Source organism: Hibiscus syriacus, unplaced genomic scaffold (assembly GCF_006381635.1).
Source record: "Hibiscus syriacus cultivar Baekdansim isolate YM2019G1 unplaced genomic scaffold, ASM638163v2 tig00113721_pilon, whole genome shotgun sequence".
Classification (NCBI taxonomy): Eukaryota; Viridiplantae; Streptophyta; class Magnoliopsida; order Malvales; family Malvaceae; genus Hibiscus; species Hibiscus syriacus.
In genome coordinates, this window is record NW_024063468.1 from 1,140,265 (window position 1) to 1,146,518 (window position 6,254).

General features: G+C 37.4%; 2 pseudogenes; both read right to left on the bottom strand.

The window, feature by feature from the left end:
* LOC120186843 lies at positions 1 to 2,530 on the bottom strand (annotated as a pseudogene).
* Positions 2,531 to 3,093: 563 nt separating this feature from the next.
* Positions 3,094 to 4,719, bottom strand: LOC120186962 (annotated as a pseudogene).
* Between the last annotated feature and the right edge of the window lie 1,535 nt (positions 4,720 to 6,254).

Below are 6,254 nucleotides of genomic sequence, written 5' to 3' on the forward strand. Positions count from 1 at the left end.
ACCACCACCACAAAAGGACAATAATAGAATAGCCTATAATAAGTGCTGTACATTAGACTGCTGCTGTTGAGCTAAAATCATAAGCAGATGTACCAGAGTCATCGACCGTGAATGGATTGCTTCCGTTCTTCTACACTTCCTCGTGGATGCTACTCTTTAGAATGTTGTATTTGCAGAGAGGGCAGGTAGCATTGATGTATAGCCACTTATCTATACAGGCACAATGAAAATGGTGTCCGCAAGGAAGTTCCCTTAGCTCAACTCCGTCATCATAAGCGGAAAGGCAAATGCAACATTCCTATAAATTAACCCCAGAATCAAATATCAGTTGGGTACTTCACTTAAACTCCCTTCAACTCACACAAGGCCAAATGAATTGTCATAAAATAGTCGTCTTTTAACATCATTAATTTCTGGAGGGGCAACTCGTAGGAGGAAGATAAAGGAAGTAAACAGAAAAAAATACAAAAGATGTCAGCTTACTGCGTCGTCTGGGGAAAGCATTTGTTCCCTGGGGGAATAGTGCCACATTCAGTCATTATTCCCCCAACAGGTCCTTGTACATCACCAGCAGATTTCCCATTATCATCGGTTTTTCGAAACTTGAATTTAGACAACTGATCAATATCTTCCTTGGTAGCTCCCTCCTGATTCAAGAGGTCATATGAAGCCAGTAAAAAGAAAAGTGCATCAAAGAGCCATACAACTACAGAAATTATTAACTAATTAAACCTTTCCAGCCAAACCCAGAAAGAAAACTGTTATTTAGTGTACGGTGATTAAAACAATCACCTCGATTGAATCAGATCCAAGTAGAAAGTTCAAAATTCACACAAACAACTAAACTACATATGAAGCACAAAATCATGTGTCAAATGCACACAAACAACTAATAAGGCGTATATAATCACGGGATTTGAAATTACCTGATCTGCCACATATAGGATTGCAATAATACATGGAAGACAACAGCAAACAGCAATACCAATGATGCATGCCAGTGCAACGCAGAAAACAACAAAGAAAACATCGAAACCAAGAAAAATTATACAAAGCCTGCAGAGGAAATAATAATTAAAATAGTTAGGATCTGGTTATAGAGGAAAACATTCAAACACCATAAAGACAGCTGGAAGAATAATGCTTACTAACCAATAAAGCTGAGGGGAGGAGCGTGCCAACGCTTGGCCACCTATAGATACCCAGTAGAATCCAATGATCCACCAGATGAACGAGAACATCGTGTTCGTAATTCAAGATGCTTTGCAACACTACTGGAAACATCAATTTCAAATGATTTCAGCCATTTAAGTGTGCAGTAATATCATACACAACTTAAAGCTATAACAGATGAGTTAAATGTCTGTTAGGATCATAATAAGCTCTCAACATTTAATTTAACTACTTTCAATGCTTTGCATACATGAAAATCCCCAACCGATATCAAATACCTAATTGCAATCCAGATATCACAAGAAAACATAAGCCGATTTCCAATTCCTCTATTGTGGCATGTAGCCTATTTATTCCAATTTCCAGCAAACGGAACGAAAATTCCAAATTCCTCTCCATTTCCCCAGAAGGCCAGAACCAAAAAGAAAACGATCATATAATTTATCACTGAAGAAAGTAATGCCTACCAAAAACCTTACCAATTCGCAAATAAAACTCAAAACTAATAAAAAAAACCCTATCATATTAGCTTCTCAAATTCTTTTAAGTAACAATATATGTACCTTCCACTATTCTCTTCCAGCTGAGCCAATGACACGTACTGCTCTGAATCCACCCTTGATCTTGGGCTGGGAATCCCTTCCTCGCCGGCATTAATTGGCCTGTATCCCAAGCTCTGCTGCCTCCGGCGCCGCCTGTACTCCACACAAACGCAAACCATATGCAACAAACACTGCGAAGCGTAGCCAATTATCCAAAGCCTCAACGGCATCTCGGGCCTCTCGTCCCTGCTAAAAAACATAACCCCGACCGACACCACGACGAAAGCGAAATTCCAGATAATGTCGAGGACCACGACGGGCTTCGAATACGCCCAATCGCTCTGTCGCTCCTCGAGCTGCTCAGCCGCGGTCTCTCGAACCAGCATGGAGGGTTCACGCATCATCCTTCGGCTGCTGCTCGCGCAGGAACCGAGCCGCTTCACGGAGGCTCTGGCGACGAACGGATCGACGTGCAGTGGCCTCGTCCCGCGAACCGTTGCTTGTTGAGAAAGAGGCGTCGCATCGACGTATCATCCGACGAAGATCGGTTCGTTGTCGTTGAAGCCATTTTTGGTAATTCTCAAAATAAAATAAAACGTCCTAGAATCAAACAACAACAACAACAGGTAGATCTAGAAACAAAAGAGATTTACGGGGTTTTTTTTCTTTCACTCAGGGGATTTGGATAGTTAGGGTTCTAGGGAATGGTGGAGATGGATAGACAGATGGCGAGTTGACGATGCTGGTGAAACCAAACCGAATATTGATTTTGTCTTCTTTTCATAATTGCCGGATAATGTTCGCTTCACCTCTTACACTTACCATATTTCAGTTTCGTCTTAATAATTAGTATTTATTCACTTTCTACTCCACTCCAACATTGAACTCATTTGTATTATAAGTTCTTTTAATTATTATTTTTTATTTAAAATTTAAAATTTTACCAATTTATTTTTTAAATTTTTATTTCTAAAAGTAAAATCACATTCATTTAAAAGAAGATCAAAATTGGTTTGAATGGCATAGATGATAAGACCCACAAGAGTTGCACGTGTAATTCTTATTAGAAAAATATGAGTGCGAAAAAAAATATTAAGGGATAAATTTATAAATTTTTAAAATGAAAAATTAAAAATTTTAGAATATAATAAAAAAAATAAAAAGTAAAATATATGAAATATAGAATTTCGGATAATTAAGTATTAGTAATTTAACTATTAATTTTAGTTCATTATAATACCTAAACTTTCAATTTTTTAAAATATATTTCCTCCTTTGATCGGTTCCTACCTGAAAGGGCTCGGAATCTCGATGAGTTACTATCCATCGATCGGTTCCGAACAGGTAAAGAACATGTTTAGTATGTAGCAGCATTCTATTACCTGTATTTTGTAATCTGACAATGGGGAAATACGGCCATCTGCACTTTAGTGAAGTCTGTTCCTACACAAAATCTCATGCCACCACCAATTCCATGAAATTCCTTGAGGCTCCACTCATTTCTGTTCCCTGCAGTTACATGTTACAATCTTTTTTAGCTCAAAAGTATTTGTTTTTTCGGATTGATCTTGCAGGTTGAGGACACAATTTACAGTATTCACACACCTCCCATCTTGATGGATTGAAGATGAGGGGATCTTGGTATTTTTCGGGATTGAGGTGCACGGCCGGGGGACAGACCATTACCTCCCAACCTGCCGGAATGGTATATCCTGCATTGTTATTGATATGTGTTAGTTTTCATATTAATTGAATGACTAAAACTTGATTATAACATTTGGAGAGTGGCTTATTTTAATGCATAACTTTGAAATGGATTTCCCTTGGTGTTTTTCTGAAGATTCCAGGAACTATATATGCCAGTCTAACTGTTTCATTGATGAACTGCATGGAACTTGTACTTGTCAGTATGGAAATAAAACAGCCTGATTGAAAATAATTGATCTTATTAGAAGTTTAACCTGCAACTGTCTCACCTGGAAAGTCTATGTTAATGTCATCGATTTGTATTCTCTCCATGTAGATTTGTATTCTCTCCATGTAAGTCTATGTGTTAGTTTGCTGCTTACGGGGCAGAGACCGCCTTTAGTTTTGCAAGTCCTTCAGCGTTTTCATTGCATTTCCCCTTCCCTATATAGTTCCATAAGTCTTAACTGATGCTAGAAATTGGTATATAACACAGTTTGTACCTGTAAACACTTGTGATAAGCTGTTCCAGGAATATCCAATGGGGAGGAGATCCCTGGATGATGCAACAAAATTCCCCCGCGATTCACCAACAAATCGTCTTGGTCATAACTTATAAGCTTTCTGGCAGTCAGATCAAATATCTCTGCAAAAAAAGACCGAGTTAGCGCTTTAGACTAGACCAGAATCTTACACGGATGAAGAACCATGAATGAGATACATAAATGTTTAATTACACTAGCAGTTGCTTCTTTTAATTCAACTGATTTTTGGCTTGACCAGCGTTGTAACATTCTGCAAGCTGTGTTTTCAACTTCAGGTAACATCTTTTTAAGTCTTTCAGGACCAAAGAGATTAAGCACCATATTCTTCAGGTACTTGTACGTGAAACCATGCAAGGAACCCACATTCTGACGTCCAAAAGATCTCTGTGAATGTATCAGGATACCAACTGAAACAGTTGTCCCTCTTGCTGGAAGACGAAATGATGAGATCCGGGTCTGTCGACACAATTACCAGTCGCCCCCTAAGCTAGTCTTGAATATTGGCCCATACTCGCAAGTAACGCACCAATTAACATCTAAGAATGGAAGAGTAAAGGAGATTGAGTGATATTTTCACCATTTCATCCTCTCTTTACCGAAGGGAGCGATATCAAAAGTCGAGTAGGGGACGAAGAACCGGAGAGTCTCACCAACAAGTGGGAACCCCATTGAACCTGGTGGAAGTTTACCATTACACCTAGGATTTCTCCATTTGTTAACCCAGTGTGTGACGCATATAAGGAACAGAGCTCCAATGCACGGTTTAATACCAACTCACACTGGATAAGAAAAAAGTTGAAATGATAGAAATCAGAGAAAAAGCCAGAATGTAAGTATGTATGTGTATGTATCTCATGATTCTTATCAGCCAAAGAAAGCTCCTGCTTAAATAGGAAGTAATAGAACTGTACTCTAAACGAATTTAATTTATGACTGAGTTTTGCTTGCTCAGCACTTCATTTATTTAATATTTTTGGAACTTCAAAGATATCATAGACTGGAATATAATTTTGGAGTTAAGTCTGTCTGTCTAGGAACTGTTCATTATCACATACTGTCAACGCTTTCTCAGTTGAAACATAGAGAGGCGTGTTAGCATGATTAGAGAAGACCGTTAGATGTTACATAAAATATAAATTATAATATTTAGTTATGTATTATTTAGTCATTATATATATATATTTTTAACAAATTAAACTTCCAATAATAAATTTAAAACATTCGTAGAACTAATTTTGTATTAGACACTCTCTTCATCTAGTGTTGGATTTTTCTTCTTCTTTTCTCCTCCCGTCCATGGTAAACTTTAAAGGTGCTTTAACCTGAAACACTGCAGGAGAACGAGGCTAACTTTTAGGCTTTCTTAAGGGAAACTGTAGATATGTGAGGATCCATGGAGGATCATGTCTGAATCTGACCAAACTAAGAATCTTAAGACCAATCTACATTACATCATTAAACACCAACACAAAACAAGACATAATCTAATGGCTTCTTTGAAATAGTCTTAAAAATCTAAGCTAGATTTTTATCGTCTCCAAATCAGAATCTTACATGCTTAAATCCCCCAATGCCAAAGACCCAATCTTGATGCACACATCACTGAGATTTGGAATGCAACCACTGTGATTGTGCATAACATCATGATACCCAAAAAACCATAAATTATCACCAATAGGGTTGGTTCAACTTGGAAGCAGCTTGATATCGCTCTTAAGCAATCTCGAGTTTAATTCTTGTGTATGCAAAAATTTATTTCTGGGAGATTCACCCACTAAAACTATGTGTACGATGCAAGTCGATCCGGATTAATCAAGTGAAACCTTGAACCGAAGGAAAATAAACATAAATTATTGAGGTAAAAATAAAATCAAATTTTCAATGCATAGAGCACCGGCCCAGCAGGCCATTGAGTCACGGACTGAACCCCCTTCCGACCAGACTAGTACTACAATGTAGGTAGGCCACTGTGTGTGTGTGCGCGCGCCAGGAGTCCATCAACAATCAAAGTTAAACCAAGAATGAGATGTAACAATAATAGGGGTAAACTATACTAATAACTCAAATTTAGTTTTTGCATCTCAATTCCTACTGAATTATAAATTAATTCGATTGTCGTAGTAAATTTTAATTATATATAATCATACATATATACTATTGGATTATTAATCTATTAACAATCGGATGACATGACAGATTGTTATAGATATTGTACTGACATGTGTTGATATAAAAGTCAAGATTATTTTTTTATTCTAATTCATCATCACATCCATTAAAATTAAGGTTTTTTCATTATTTTTAGTCA